Source organism: Pteropus alecto, unplaced genomic scaffold, assembly GCF_000325575.1.
Source record: "Pteropus alecto unplaced genomic scaffold, ASM32557v1 scaffold87, whole genome shotgun sequence".
Classification (NCBI taxonomy): domain Eukaryota; kingdom Metazoa; phylum Chordata; class Mammalia; order Chiroptera; family Pteropodidae; genus Pteropus; species Pteropus alecto.
Window position 1 is genome coordinate 8717774 of NW_006443225.1, and position 15290 is coordinate 8733063.

At 36.7% G+C, this 15290-nt stretch overlaps 1 pseudogene; it reads left to right on the forward strand.

Annotated features, from left to right (window-relative positions):
- Positions 1-840: 840 nt before the first annotated feature.
- Positions 841-15290, forward strand: part of LOC102887795 — a 63858-nt pseudogene continuing 49408 nt past the window's right edge.

The following is a 15290-nucleotide window of genomic DNA, read 5'->3' on the forward strand; positions in this document are numbered from 1 at the left end:
TTCTCTCTCATTAGTCCTCCAGAATCCTTATTCTTATTCTCATAGTTATATATTTACAGGTTTTGCTTTTGAAACATTTATAACAGACTATTCACCCTACATGTTAGCAGGAATTAGTAAGGATCATGTCACTCTGGGTTCATTTTTTCTTTTTTTTTTAATTATGTTTTTTTTTACATTTTTAGATTATTATATTTGAATTAGTGGAACTAGCGATAAGTGAAAAGTGCCCCCAAATACTCTCATTAAAAAAATTAAATAGGATAAACCAATCTTTTCCAATGAAAAGAGAGAAAAAAAATACCCGACCCAACATAACGGTCTTTATAGCCTCATAAACCACAGTACCACCCAAGATGTTAACAAGCTGGCATGTTTTGAGCATCAAAGATAGAGAGGAAACTGTGTTTACATGTTTGGCACAAAAACTAATGAGGAAAGTCAATTGGCCCTTTGTCTTGGGGGTCTGAAGCGCTGAGCTCTAATGTTTGGTTTCTTCGTTGGCACTTGTTCAAGTAATCACTCGTGGCCTGACAAAGCCGCACTTGTGTTTTATTAGTGGCCACGCTGAACTCTCCTGCTTGGGCTGTGTTGTCTCTCAATAGAGTGCCGCATCAGAGGGCACACTTATTTGAAAACACTAAATCAGAGCATGATGATCTTTGCCCAAGCAGAGCAACCCAGAGAACAACAGAAAATGTTCAGAGTACTGTTCCTTTTGTTTGGAGAAGGAGGGAGGCGAGAACAGGAGGAAGGTAGAACTCGTGCCTGTGGCTGAGTAATCTGAAAATGGCAGCTACAAAACTGAGTTTAGGAAAGAAATCTTTTCCCCTTCTAATCATGGCAGCTGCATTAACATCTGAACCGGGCAGTAATGCATCACATGGCACAATCCACGCGGCCTTGACTCATGCCTGTGGTGGCAAGAGATGTCAAGGTGACCCCAGAGGTCTTTTTTCTTTTTCCCCTGGAATTCTAAGGAGACATGAAAGAACAATCACGTTACTCTGGGAGGCAACGGACTTTGTCTTTGCAAATATACTCCCGGAGAAAGGAAAACTTCCAAAGTAGGTCACAGCACAGTGTAGCTTTTCTCATAGATGGCTTTTTTAACATCCCTACCTTTCTCCCTCCCTTCCTCATTATTATTATTATTATTATTATTATTATTCCTGGAATTCTAAGGAGACATGAAAGAACAATCACGTTACTCTGGGAGGCAACGGACTTTGTCTTTGCAAATATACTCCCGGAGAAAGGAAAACTTCCAAAGTAGGTCACAGCACAGTGTAGCTTTTCTCATAGATGGCTTTTTTAACATGCCTACCTTTCTCCCTCTCTTCCTCATTATTATTATTATTATGATTATTGTTATTATTATTATTATTATTCCCATTTAGACACAAGAATGCTTTGGACTGTCCCGGAATTTTTACCTCCACGACTGAACAAGAATCCAAACATTTGGCTGCTATTTTCAAAGTTCTGAACCAGAAACGAGGACTCCAAAATCTGGTTGCAAACAACATTTTTAAAGTGACAGTTTTGGCAGTCTTACCTACGGATCCAGTAAAAATAAAACCTAGAACAGTTTGTTCTTAAACTATTTCTAGTACCAGTACTGTGAAGAAAGTACTGAGTTACACATAATTAAATTTATTTTTTTTTAAATGACTGAAATTTTACATGTTAAAAATGAGAATTTGGGATAGGTTAAGATATGTCCTTGCCTTTGCCAAATCCTTGAAGTTCTCTCTGGCTGTCTGCCTCCCATCAGATCTTTTTGTGAAGGGTGTAAGTGTACACTCAATGCAGTCACTGCCACTGAATAAGTCTGAGTGATGCCTACGCTGAGAAAATGCTAAGTGAGAGTTATTACTGGGAAAATCACGTGATAAAAAGTCAAAAGTTTAGAATATACTGAACGTTTTTGACTAAAGTGTCATCTAACTACCTTTAAATAAGCAGCATTTTCTTTGCTCGTTACTTCTTTAACGTTTACTTTTGAAAACGAAGAGGATGCTAATGGCAGGAGTGTTGAGTTTTATAATTCTGGAGCACTTGAGATATAAATTTCTCAAGCTTTCATTGTTCCTGCACAAAGGAAAGCATTCATTTACGTGGGGGTAAAGTAATTCCAAATTTCTATTCTTGTTTTTCAGAATATTTACTTTTAGATAATGACCATATTATGCCAGAAACACAGTAAACAGGTGGAAGCATTCTAGAAAAAGCAGTTCTGTAAGGGGGAAAAAATGTTGGGCTCCTGCCTTTGAAATCTAAAGTGGCGGTGGTAAGTGAAGTCCGATACCTCAAGTCTACAGACCTAGTCGCTGGAGAAAGGCAGTGTTTAACTAGGATTTGCTTTTATTAATAGGCGGTCCTATTCTCGGCCTTCAGACCAAGGGAGAGCTATGGGAAGAGATAAGCCTCATCCGCACCTGATCTCCTTTCCCGCCTGTGCCTCACTGCCACCCATCCGCCCCTCTATCTTCCTGCACCCTCCCACCCTGCACATGCACCCAACACTGTTCTTTCTTGCAGGCTCTGCTGCAAGAATGTCAGACATGGCAGCTCACATTCAGAGCTCGGATTGCTATGAACGCAGCCAGGGGATGAGGGTGGGAGATGTGCAGTGCTCGGCTATTCCTCCGTGGAGGAGCTGTCCACAGCCTGGGCTCAGGATGGGTGTGCTGATGCTGCAAAGGGGCCGCTTCTCTCCAGCTGCGTCACATCCCTACAGGCAGGCCCGGCTGCTCGGCCGAGGGGAGAACCAGAGGGCGCCCTGGCCACCCCCGCACCCCAGCTCCCACCTTCTGCGGACAATTCATTCAGAATCTAGCGGCGTGAATGTTAAAAGCTGACCACTATTACAGTCTTTTAAGGAAAGATTTTTCCCTCATTATAAAATGTATACTCTGCCTATAACATTGCAGTGTTAAGGCACATAGGACTTTTTTTTGAAAAAACATGAATTTAATAAATTTACTTGCCATCTAGAGTGAGATATGTGCATGTTTATTACTACAGCCTAAATATATCACAATGTGTATTGTATTTGCTGTTTTACAACACATATTCATATGTATATCATAATGTATATTTATATGTACTATTATAATCTGTTCTTTGTATAAAAACATTAGGCTTCAGAATTAGCTTAGTCACGAAACAAACCTCACGTATTTGATGCTTTTAAGTCATGGGGCAGGGGGCTTCACTCACCAAACGTGGAAGAAGAATCAAGGCCAACCAAATAGAATAACAACAACAATGTGTTAACCACTGGAAATTTCATGGTGCGAACCATATCTTATACAGATTATGACTCTGTGCATTAGTATCCCTGCTGGCATGACCACTATGCCATCAGCCTAAGGATTCCCCAGTGATGATAAAACTTAAGGGTGAAGTATTAGAGAGCCGAATGAGGGCGACTCGTTTAAACCATGAACCAAGCGATCATGTATTCGCCTATTCAGAAAATTAGAGAGGAAGAGCAAAGCGTAGGCAGTGGGGAAGGTAAAGATGTGGAATCTTGGTTAATTTTCTTCTAGAGGTAACACATTTTTAGAAAATTGTTCAGATTATAAAATGAAAGTTGTTTAGAACCAAATACCCAAATTTGAGTAGCACTATGAAAACTGACCCTGGACGGTCATGAAAGAGAAAATACTTTATCATTTCTTGAATGTCTTTTTCAGTGACATAAAAAATATTTGGTTTAAATAACTAGGGTTTTTTTTAGTACTGAGTGTTTATCATAGTTAGAAGGAAGCCAGAAACCAATGATGTATGCAATCAACAAACAGTAGATTGTGCACAGCAAAGAAATCCAGAATTTAATAAAAGTTTCACAGCCTATTTTCTTTGAGGATTACTGCTCTCTTGTTTATCACTTTATAGACACGAGGTAAATAAGTAACTCAAAATATTAAGTCCTATTTATACATAAACTGATAGCATCATTTTTTTTTTTTGCAAATAAGATTAGTGCCTTAATTTATGGAGTATGATTTTATAAGCACTTAATAATAATAAATTTCATTCAACACTTGTCAAAATACTAACCAATAATACCCACTGTTCAGTTTTCAAAAATTACTTAAAAATAGAATTGCCATTACTCTAGCTATAAAAGACTAGAATATCAGAATTAAATAAGCCTGTTACCTGGTACTATTTATATTAGCATTCTGTTGGAGTCTACAGGCTGTTTCATCACTGAAAAACATTCAATTTCAAAAATTTCAGAGACCAAGTTTTCAGATAACCTCAGCTGTTTTACAATAGTTCCAAAGACAATACATTACCCATCTCGTAAAAAGTTAGAAATTACAATGTGTTCCCAGTAACTGCATTTGACATATTTATGAACTGTCAGTCTCAACAGAAATTCAGAAACTATTACCAGAGATTTTCATTAAAATTTAAAGTCTATAAATAAAAAATAATGATATATTTTACTTTTTAAAATAGAAAAATGATAAAAAAATATTTCTTACTATTTCTTTTTGATGAATTCTGCCTAAAGTCATCAATATTGTTTTATTATGATATCCAAATAGTAAATTTCTCTCCCACTGTCTCTGTTGTTACACTGTTTCCAACTATATTCTGAACTACTAAAATCTCTCAAGACTAAACTTTTTGGGGAGTTGGATATGAGTCTGCTTTGTAAGTAGTTATACTCTTACCACTTACGGATATATTTTTTAATTACGGGATTACTGTACTGGTATCACCATTTATATATGTTATCTTTCTCCATCAGCAGAGATATTTGATTGCTAGGTGAGATATGCTTGGCAAATAGTTTTAGACTTTTGCTCCTTTGATATTATTTAAAAAATCATACTCATCTCATCTATCAAAAATGTATATATTTAAACACAAGTATTTCTGAAACTATTCGGATAAATCATCCCACAGTCCTGTTTTAGCTCTTAGAAAATTAAAATCAGCTTTAAAGTTTTTGAGTCCTCCTCTTATTTTAAGAACTGATGTTTTAATACAGATCTTGATGACCTGATGCTGTTATCTCAACATGGTACAATTTTTTGACCTTTGAAATTATTCATAAGTCTCAGACATAGGCCTGTGTTTTAAGCATGTCTTTGAAGTCTCTGACTAGATTCGATGTTTACAAGAATTCTCTCTCCGCATGAATTGGGTCATGTTGTTACCATACAACGTCCTCGAACCAAAGAAAAATGTAATTACGCATCAATACATATACGATTTACCCTAGTTCTTCAGGATAAAAGGAAAATTTGACTCAGCATTTTAGAAACTGTTGAAATATAGTCATAATTTCATTTATTTTTTCTAGATTGGCTTTTTGCAAGTACCTAATATAATGTTTCTTTGGAAAATGTAAAGCCCTCACTAAAAATCCATGGGGTCATCTGGTCATTTCAACCATGCAGATAGAATATAGATTTTTCTCGTTGCTAATTTTCTACAATTCCAAGGGTTCTACTGAGTAGTGAGATAATGCAAATGGACCAAAGCTCCAAGCCAGGCTTCCACAGAGAAAATCTGAGTCCTGCAAGTTCGATTAAGCTAGCTAATTTTCAGTCCAACAAGCTAATTTCCAGACAGATTCTTCTGATGTATTTCCTCTGTTTGTAATTTGCATCATTAAATAGCTCAGTGTTTCAAAGCAGCCACGGCACTAAGGTCACAAGGCTTTGTGTTAAATCGCAGCCACCTCGATTTTTTTTTTTTTTTTAAGGAAGGAACAGAGAGCAGCTGATCCTGCTATAGCATGAATTTCTTTTTTTTCTTAGTGGGAAGAGGCTGAAGTGTCTCGTGGATCACAGAAATTTTGCTTTGGTTCGGAGAACCGCTTTCGTCAGTGCCTTTGTGTTCCAGAAAGCAGCCCAGGATCACAGGTGGCCTTGATTATCAAGATTTTTTTTTTAATGGTGTCCCCCTCCCTTTTATAGAACAGCAGGACATCTCCCTGACATGAATATCTCATTTTAAGTGGCACAAAATTCAAACATCTTAAAGGCATATCCAAAACCTAAATTAAAAAAAAAAAAAAAATCTACCATTGAACTTCAAAGGATAAAATTGGTTAACAAACATTACCGAGACCAGAAAAGGGTTATACAGGCAGATAATGTAGAGTTATGGCATCTCATGGCCAATTTTTCCGCAGAAGGTTTTCAAGGGACTGCTTCTAAAGTCACATGCCAAATACAGAGAAAGCAGGAAAACACTTTTTTCCATTCTTACTTATACTTCTCCAGAATACAATAATTTCCCTTTGTCTCTCTGGCCACACAAGCACGTACTCTGGCCCACTGGCCCCCTGGAGCACTGTTGCTACCCCACATGCCGACGCTGGAGCTAGTATTAAAAAGTCTTCAATCATATAACTCCAAGCCATTCATATTAATGTGCCTGAGTCAAATTACCCTTTCTGTTCTGCAGGGAAAGAAAGGCCATAAAATACTCTCCGCATCCATAAAGACGGCCACATTGGCACAGATGGGAATTGTGCTGTGAAGTGACAGCACTGTCTTCCTGAAACAGGACCCAATGACCACAGTGGGTTTCTTTAGAAACGCATTATTTTGTCATCAGCCCATCTCTACCAGAGCCCACACTCCTGAACCATTCCACAGCAATATTCCCGGGAAGTTAAAGATGGCTCAGAAGAAAAAACTGTCATCTTTAACAATAGCTGTTTGTCGTGGGGAAAGGCCTAATTCGGTTTGCAGTATCTCTGGGTTTCTATTTTGACTCGAGTTGTTTTCAGCACGTTCTCTCCAAGTTACCAAAAGTTAGAAAGTGTATTTTAAGAAATGCCACCATTTTTGCTATTTACTGAAGATGACATGCTCAGGGATTTATTTCCATGAAAATGTAGACCGCAGATTTTAGAAACACACAGTGTACAAGAATTCGGCGTGTTTTAAGATACCACTAAAATGCAGGACGCTTTTCCCAGATAATAATGAGATTAATGTTGTAAAGTATGTACATAATATTAGTTTTCATTGACATTGATTTTCATTGTGACAGGTAAATTTGGGGATTATAAAACATTCTCCTCTTGAAAGGAATACTTTTTTTGTTGGTTTTTAACTACAGTTCACTAATGCCAATTTCTTTCAAGAAATAATACTGTCCCATCCTCTCTGGTCCCTCAGCAATTGGTGTCTGGATGAAATATAATGCTTACCCCTTTGCATCATACTGTCTCTCCCTCAGTAGAATATAACCAGCTGTGGGCAGGGACTGATTCCTGCATAGCATTAACACAATGCTTGACACATCTGCTGAACCAATCGTACGTGGAATTAAAATAGATTTTACTTGTCTATTTCAGAACTGTGTCATGGCACATCATTACAACGTTTCGGTTATTTTGAAAAGCTCTGATTTGTTGGGGAAAGGGTAGGAAACTACTACAGGCCTCTCCAACAAAGACAGTGCCAGTAAGATTCATTAGTAGAGTGATGCTGAAGAAACAACAGAAACCAAGTGTCCATCTGTGCACAGTACATGCAATGCTCAGGTGCAAACAGCTCTATGCTCTTTAAATGGATGGATTCTCACATGAATTTACTATTCATCCTACTCGAAGGATGTTAGGAAAATGGGAGCAGATTTAGGTAGTATCTATTTTTACTTAGCTACTTAGAACCCATGATAGAATATAAAAACACTTCAATAAAATAACTGATGCAAGAAAGGTTCTTTTCGGTGCATTCTGAAGTGTGCAAACATGACATATCTGATTAGTATTATATTCCATCTTTTAAAAACGCTCAAGATTTGAGATATGGTAATTTCCTTTAACAACTTAGAGCTGCTCAGCTTTTCAGGTAAACATTACTGTTACTGGTTCTCAGTACAGACTACAAAGCAGTTCACACAGTAACAAAACTAGAACTGGACACTTATTCTTTCCATACTTCCCCATGGAACTAGCCTAGAGAACTGTGCACTTAGGACAGAAGCTCATGTGACTCAAAGCAGAACCACCTAAACAGCTGCATTAAATAGCTCACGAAATGACTTGTGGTAGGTAACAGATGTGCTACTAAGGACCTCTGTTCATCCATTGCACTTAGGTTGAAGAGAACCATCAGGCTTTTAATTTTGTTCAAGAAAACTAGTCTTCAAAAAGCAATTTTTTGGCCCCCACTCTATCGGGCTGCACAGAATTTTCAAAGCTGCACAATGTTGTAAAAAATGCCCTTTTAATCAGATTACCCTTGGCGAACGTCCCAAACTCAGGCTGAAGTGTAGTGCTTGTGGTTTCTCAACAGCTTACACTAAGCCTGCACCATGGAAATAATCTACTTTTAAAACCCAGGAAACAAATCGACTGCACTAAGGACATAAGTCGCTGTCATTAGGGAGTGATTAGGCTAAACATTTTTATACACTCTACTAGCCCACTTTCAAATTATATATCTCTGGCTGATAGGAAGAACCGCACTTCAGGTGAGTGTTTGGAACAATCATGCAGAAAAGTTAATAAATCCAAAGGAATAGAACAGTAAGAAGAAGAATTAAAAGAGCTCTTGTTTCAACTTTAACCTGCTAATATCTAAATCAGGATGTTTTGAACCAAAAACTGGGAGTTTTAGTCACATAACACATGCAGAAAATATTTTTCTTTTTAGCATAGAATATTTTTAAAGCTCGACACATCACATGTCCCTATTATTTATTTTAGGCTAACATGTTTCCTGTGTTGCATACTTAATATAAAGAATTCTGTGAAAATGAAGAATAAGAAAATAGCATTTTTCTAATTTATCATTATACCATTCATCTTTCTTTAATAGTGAGGGTTCGTTTTAGGGATTTGGTGACTCATCATCATGATATATTGCAGACGAATAAGAAGTTACAGCATGGTCCCAGATACATCCACCCCTTCTTGTCCCATAAGCCCTCTCCCCACCCATGGAAGCACACACGCAACCCAACCTAGTGCGCTGGAAATAGGAGACTTACAATCTTACATTATATCTGCTATTATTCTACCTATTAAAATGTTTATCATCAATAATGAAATGCTTAGCATTAAGTTCCTTGGTTTTAAAATCACTTCTGAGGTTGTTTTCCAATTTCTTTCCTTTTGGTTTTTAGTTTGTTTCTGAGATATGTGTGGAAAATATCAACATGCCAAAAAGCATGTAGAAAACATGGAAGAAGCCGCATATATGTTCTCAGCCAGTGGATATGAGAGGTTTATATTTTCCCCATGAGACTGAAAAGAGATTGGATTTAAGAATGGGCTGGCTATTTTACTGGCCCAAAGCTCTTGTTTAAACAATCTTTGAGTCCTATTTTGGACATTCTGCTTCATTTCTAATTTATGAAACATTTCATTAATCCTCAATCTGTCAGCTCTTTCTTGACAACAATAGAGGCTGACAGACAAAAGATTAAAATTTATTAAGTACTCTACACTGTAGAAGTTTTTGAAACACTATGTCCATTTTAGTCTCCATTTCACCTAATTTTAAACAAACGACACTGCTCTTAGTTTCTTCTGAAAGCAAGTGGACAACACGACAAAACAAATTTTAAACACTAAAATACACAATACTGAATCTACAACACGACAGAAAAGATCACAATGCAGCGATTCTTGAGCAGAATTGCTAGCATGCACATGAAAGCATCTCCTACATCCCAAGTATTTCAAGCATACATTTTTTGTACGCTCTTCTTCCTCATCCTCAGCATTCCCCCACCCCCATTTTTCCAATCTTATAAATAATTCATGACCTGATAAATATGCAATTTCAAAAAGTGCAGACAAGGCAGCACTACATTAAAAAAAAAAAAAAACCACGAAGAAGAGGAGCTTGTACATTTTTACTCACGAGTCCTGTGCTGCACTTTATGGACGACAAATGTCCTAGAATTCAGATACTCTATTGTGTGTATGACAGGAGTGGGATGCTTTTCTGGTCAGATCCCTTGCTAGACATGTTTTGAACTGTTTATAAAGAAGACTGTGATACATCGGATATAAACATTTAAAGAAATTAAGTGAGCCAAGTCGTAGGGCTTGGCACTTTACCATTGGAATTTTCTAACAAATGGTTTAAATGTCCACTCGGGCAGGTGCGACACCCAGGCCTTGCACGTGGCAGATTCTCCAGCGCTGGCACCATAAAGGTCTCAAGCCCCTAACGGATCTCCCAGGCACGCGTCATTTATTGGACATCATAAGAACAGTCTTCAGAGGCCAATTTAATTAGCCCAACGGCAAACTGCCCTGCCCGAGCTTTCCAACAGGTAAAACCACCCACCTGAAAACTGGGATGAAGGGCAGAGAGGAGAACCTCCATTTTGTAGGCTGACTGATCACCGGCCTGAGACAAAATGGAGGCGAGACCTTTCTAACGCCGCCCGGGGCTTAGGTGTCGGAGGGAAACGCGTTCAGGGGGTGAAAACTCTCCTCAAAGAACATTAGGTGTCTAATCCGGTAAATAGTACAGGTAATGGAATAAACACAGATGACGTCGCATTTATATGCTGAGAACAGAGATAATAGGGATAAAGTGCTCGTTGAAAAGAGAACCATTCTAGTTTAGCAACAGTTAAGTTTCTCTTTTCTTTCTTTCTTTTTTAACAAAAGAACCTGATTTCTGGCTGAAATGTAACCTTTCAAATGAACACTTAAATTGGAAAACACCATGGGTAAGAAATAGACCACAGCATTTAATTTGAGCTGGCTAGTTGGAAGCCTATATTTACTGTACTATAATTTCAAATTTAATTAAGTCACACTGCTGACGCCAGTAGCATCAACACAGTAAAGATGATTAATTGCATGCGTAAATGAAATATAAACAGCCCTAAAAGTAACATTAATGCAGAACCTTGCACACGGAAATGGTATGATAGATTTAAGTGTAAGCGCCTACTTACATCTTTGAGACACTTGCCAAAATTAGGATCAGGGCCCTTCATTTGAATGTAATCACTGTACCAAAAATATAACATTTTATAGGTCATTATTTTTCTAAGACATGTGTCCAACCTCCCCTTTTCCTCTCCTCCGGTACCTCAACCCGCAACGTGATCTGTTATCTTAAAGAAGACTTTTCACACGATTTGCATTGTCATCTTATGGATTGGCTACCAGTACACAAACATGAGCTGACACACTGCAATGGCAGGACTGGGCTGTCACAACAAGGCAGCTGGACTGTTATATATTCCACTTTGCTTCCATTGTACTTCCATTCACAGCCGCAGTAGGACAAAGGGCCTGACAGAGCTAACCACGGATTGTCACCTTGATTCATCCAGACCAGCAGATACGCAGAAATGAATTATATTCTCCTGCTTATGAACACAACACAGAAGCAAATAAAGCTTGCAAACAGCATCTTCCAAACCATAGTATCCAAAAAACACCAAGCTTCCTCATAGATACAACATGCTGCCTCACTCAGTAGGTGAGGAAAAGCAGAAAGAACCATCGGATTAGTGAAGACACAGAAAGGTTCTCCTCCAATAATATATTCTTGATATTAGAGCCTAAACTCTCTCTGATTGAGAGATATGTAATTTGTATTCTGCTAAGCTTTTGTTTTTGATGAATGCTATCACCCTCCTTCAAAACGCAAAGTTAAATCATATTTTTGCAGAGAATGTGCTGTGTGAAACCCGGTAAATAAAGTTCTTGCCCTTTTAAGAAAAACTATGTTAAATTGAAATGTTTTTCTTAAAAATGATAAAATGAAAAGCTTCACTCAATGTCTGTTATAGTACACTTTTCGATAAACTTAAAGCCTGTTTTATTTATATTTTACTGTATGTTAAAGCTCTAAGCCCGAAAGCATCCCAAATAGCTGGCTGCTAATGAGGAAATTCACTGGAAGATTTTTTTTTTAATATCAGTTGTTTAATTTACTACTTTATTGACAAGGTATTTGTATGCCTTTGAGATCCAGGCAGTTTTAATAGCCACACATGGATAAATGAAGCAGGCAGGGTTTGGTGATTTCTTTATGAAAATGTGCCTGCAATACCAGAGAAAAAGAGAAAACTGTTTTCTATCTGCTTTTTGAAGAGACATAAAAGAACATTTCTTCATGCAGCAGAGAAAAAAATTGTTGCCTTCTTTAAAAAAAAGACAAAGATAAAGATCATTTCACACACATACATATATGCACTTACAAATTCTTTCCATTTTCGTAGACAATGCACTGTGCTTGCTGATCCCTCAAAAGACACATTTTAGTAAAACCAGAGCCTCATGTTAAGAACTCCGGGGGAAACAGAATGTAATCTACAGTTTGTTTTATTATTACTTTTTAATGCTACCCACCTTGACAGTATGTGCAGAGTGTTTGGCTCTGAAGAAAAGCCTTGAGAAGCATTTTATTTGTTCTTTTTTTCTTTTCTTTCTTTTTTTTTTTTTTAATTTATGAGACAGGATTAATCTAAAGATGCAGCATTTAAAAACAAAAATGTTGCATTTTGTATCTGAGCATATATTTAAACTACTTACCCTAAAACGATGTTCCCTTCAAAAGGCCTATTAATTTTGAATTTTAAATTGTACTAGTCTATTGTCTTCTGCTTATACATATGGATTCTGTTCACAAGGCAACACTTGGTACCTAGTGTTTTAAATGGTGACTAGCACAAGCCAACATGATACGCATAGTAGACAGTATGTATGAGAAGAACATAAAACCCGACCCCATACAGAAATGCAAATGTTATATGATCAAAGGCTGCATGTTCATAGTGAAGGATTCGGTCAAAATAAAACCTCTTCTTTAGGAGGATACAGAAGAAAATCCTGCATAACTTGTTTCAAATTTATTTAGAAAAAATATGAATGTACCAAAAAGTACTGTTTATTATTGTCCAAGGAAAAATTGCACCAATGTGTCTTTCCTCGGGATTCTATGCAGCCAGCCATGGGAGCTGTGTGATCGTGCACCTGACTGCAGCAGAATCGGGGCTTGATGGTTACGGTGGGTGACAGAAAGGGGCCATTGGAAGTGCTATTATGCAGTTTGCACGCGGAGATTTCAGCACATTTCAGCTTTATCTAGTTATGCTAGGTAGTTGTGTTTTTTTTCTTTCTTTCTTTTCTTTTACTAGTTGTGCATGGCTTCCAGTATTGAAATCCAACTTGTACTCCGTGACCACCATTTCCAGCACCCTTGTGCTTTAAGAGTCAGTATTATTTGACAGATTTTCAAGTTCCTTTGGCATTTCAATCTGCTTTATGCTTGTAAATAAAATTCACACGTTCGTGCCTTCATGCACATGGTCCTCTTTGCAAAAGATGGAATTCCTCTTTATCCTTTTAATTAAATGGAGGGTACTAAGGTTTTCTCCCAATTCATAGTAGAAATATATGCCCAGTTTAGTTCTTTTGTGAAAAAGAACTAACTGGTTTCCTTAAGTCTTGTCTTTTATGTTTCTAAAATATAACATGTACACGTTTCTTTAAAACTGAGTGTGTCATATTACATGTGATTCTGGAATTTGGAGTTATTTGCAATTATTTTATAAAAAGTACAGTTAGATCTCTGCATAAAAGATAGAAGATCATTCTGCAGTCCTTTAAAGAGGGAAAAATACCAAAGTTGAAATTTTAAAGGTTTAAACCCATACAATCAAGTATTTTTTTTTTTTAATCAGTAGTTATGTTTAAGAAAAAAAATGTTTTAAAGCATTTCATGGAAGACACAATGAAATATTTGGAAAGATAAGATTTTGTCCCAGAAAATTTTAATTGTTCATCCTTTCTCGCCATTACATTCTCATCCCATGCCAGAATGTTCTTTTGAAACGTAGGTTAAAGTGGGGTGGGGGTGGGTGGAGAAGGGCATCAAATCACTGTTCAGCATTGCTCGAAACTTTCATTACATTTAAGAGCAAGGCAAGCCACACAACTCGGCTCCCTGATATACTGCTGAGTGGGCCGTCTGAGGTTCTGTTTTCCACGTCGGGTCAGGACTGCTGACATGGGATTAATCAGCTACTCCTCCTAAACCATGAATCAGAACAATTGCTGTCAGTTTCATATGGTACAACCGCCTGGAAATAGAAGAGTAGGAAAGTGAGAGAACGTATCAGGAATGTAGAAAAGAAAATGGTAATAGATAGTAGTAACTCCACTTTGGCTATTCATGATTTGGTATAGTAACTGAATTAAAATGATGACATGTATGTTCGACCAAGTGATTTTGGAACATCTTTCCCCACCTTTTTTTTTTTTTTTTCACCTTTGAGATCCCGTTCATATATCAATTGTGACATTTTATAAAAACTTCACACTCATTTACTTTCTTTGGGTAGGCACCATTTATGTTCAAGGCCACATTTAAACACATCTGTTGACCCAGGGTTAAATTCAACGAAGCCTGTGCAGAACGTGTGCAGCTCTTGTGTATACATATTTCAAAGCCAACATTGTATTTAACCTCTCCTTGAATGTTTGCATTACAGAATTGGAAAATACTAGGTGCAAATGCCTGCATTCAGGGGAGCTGAAATCCTTCACTATGAGAGAGGAGTGTGACAAGCTCTTTTTATACTGAGATACACTTATATTAAAATGTCCTTGCTCCTAAATGAGATTGCTTCTGCTACTAACAATGATATGGAAATGAACACTTACTGATCACATGTTTGGAAAGATATCTCTTGCTTTATCAATGATATTCATCAAAATCAAGAATTGTATTTCTTGGGGATAAAGTATCACATACAAAAGCTTTTTCTATTTATTTACATTAGAATTCAATATTTTGGAGAAAGTAAGTTTAAGATTATATGATATATATATGATCAGGCTACATGGGCATGAGTGATTAAGAATTGTGTCATAAAAATAAAATAATATTTTATTAGAGAAGAGAAAAATGTACAAAATTTATCAGTCAAAATTTATTTTTAATTATTAAATTTAATATTATTCAATAGCAATTTTAAGACAGTGCTCAAAAAAAGAGTCCTGCTATGATTAAAAAAGTAAATAGATGTTTTTATGCTGATTTTTCAAGTTAAAATAATTTATTATTTAAAATGTTAAGAACAAAAATTATGTAAAACCATAAAAATGTAGTTATTTATAAATGTACTCATTTCCTTTGTAACATGAGTTCTGCTTTTACATAACCGATTAAAGGTAATAAACTTATTTTAATGTTTCATGATGCTACCACAAAAGTATTTATAGCACATGATATAATATAGAAATACTCAAATTGGAAATAAATAGTGAAAAATTGTAAATCTATAAACTAACTCCATTCAACATATAC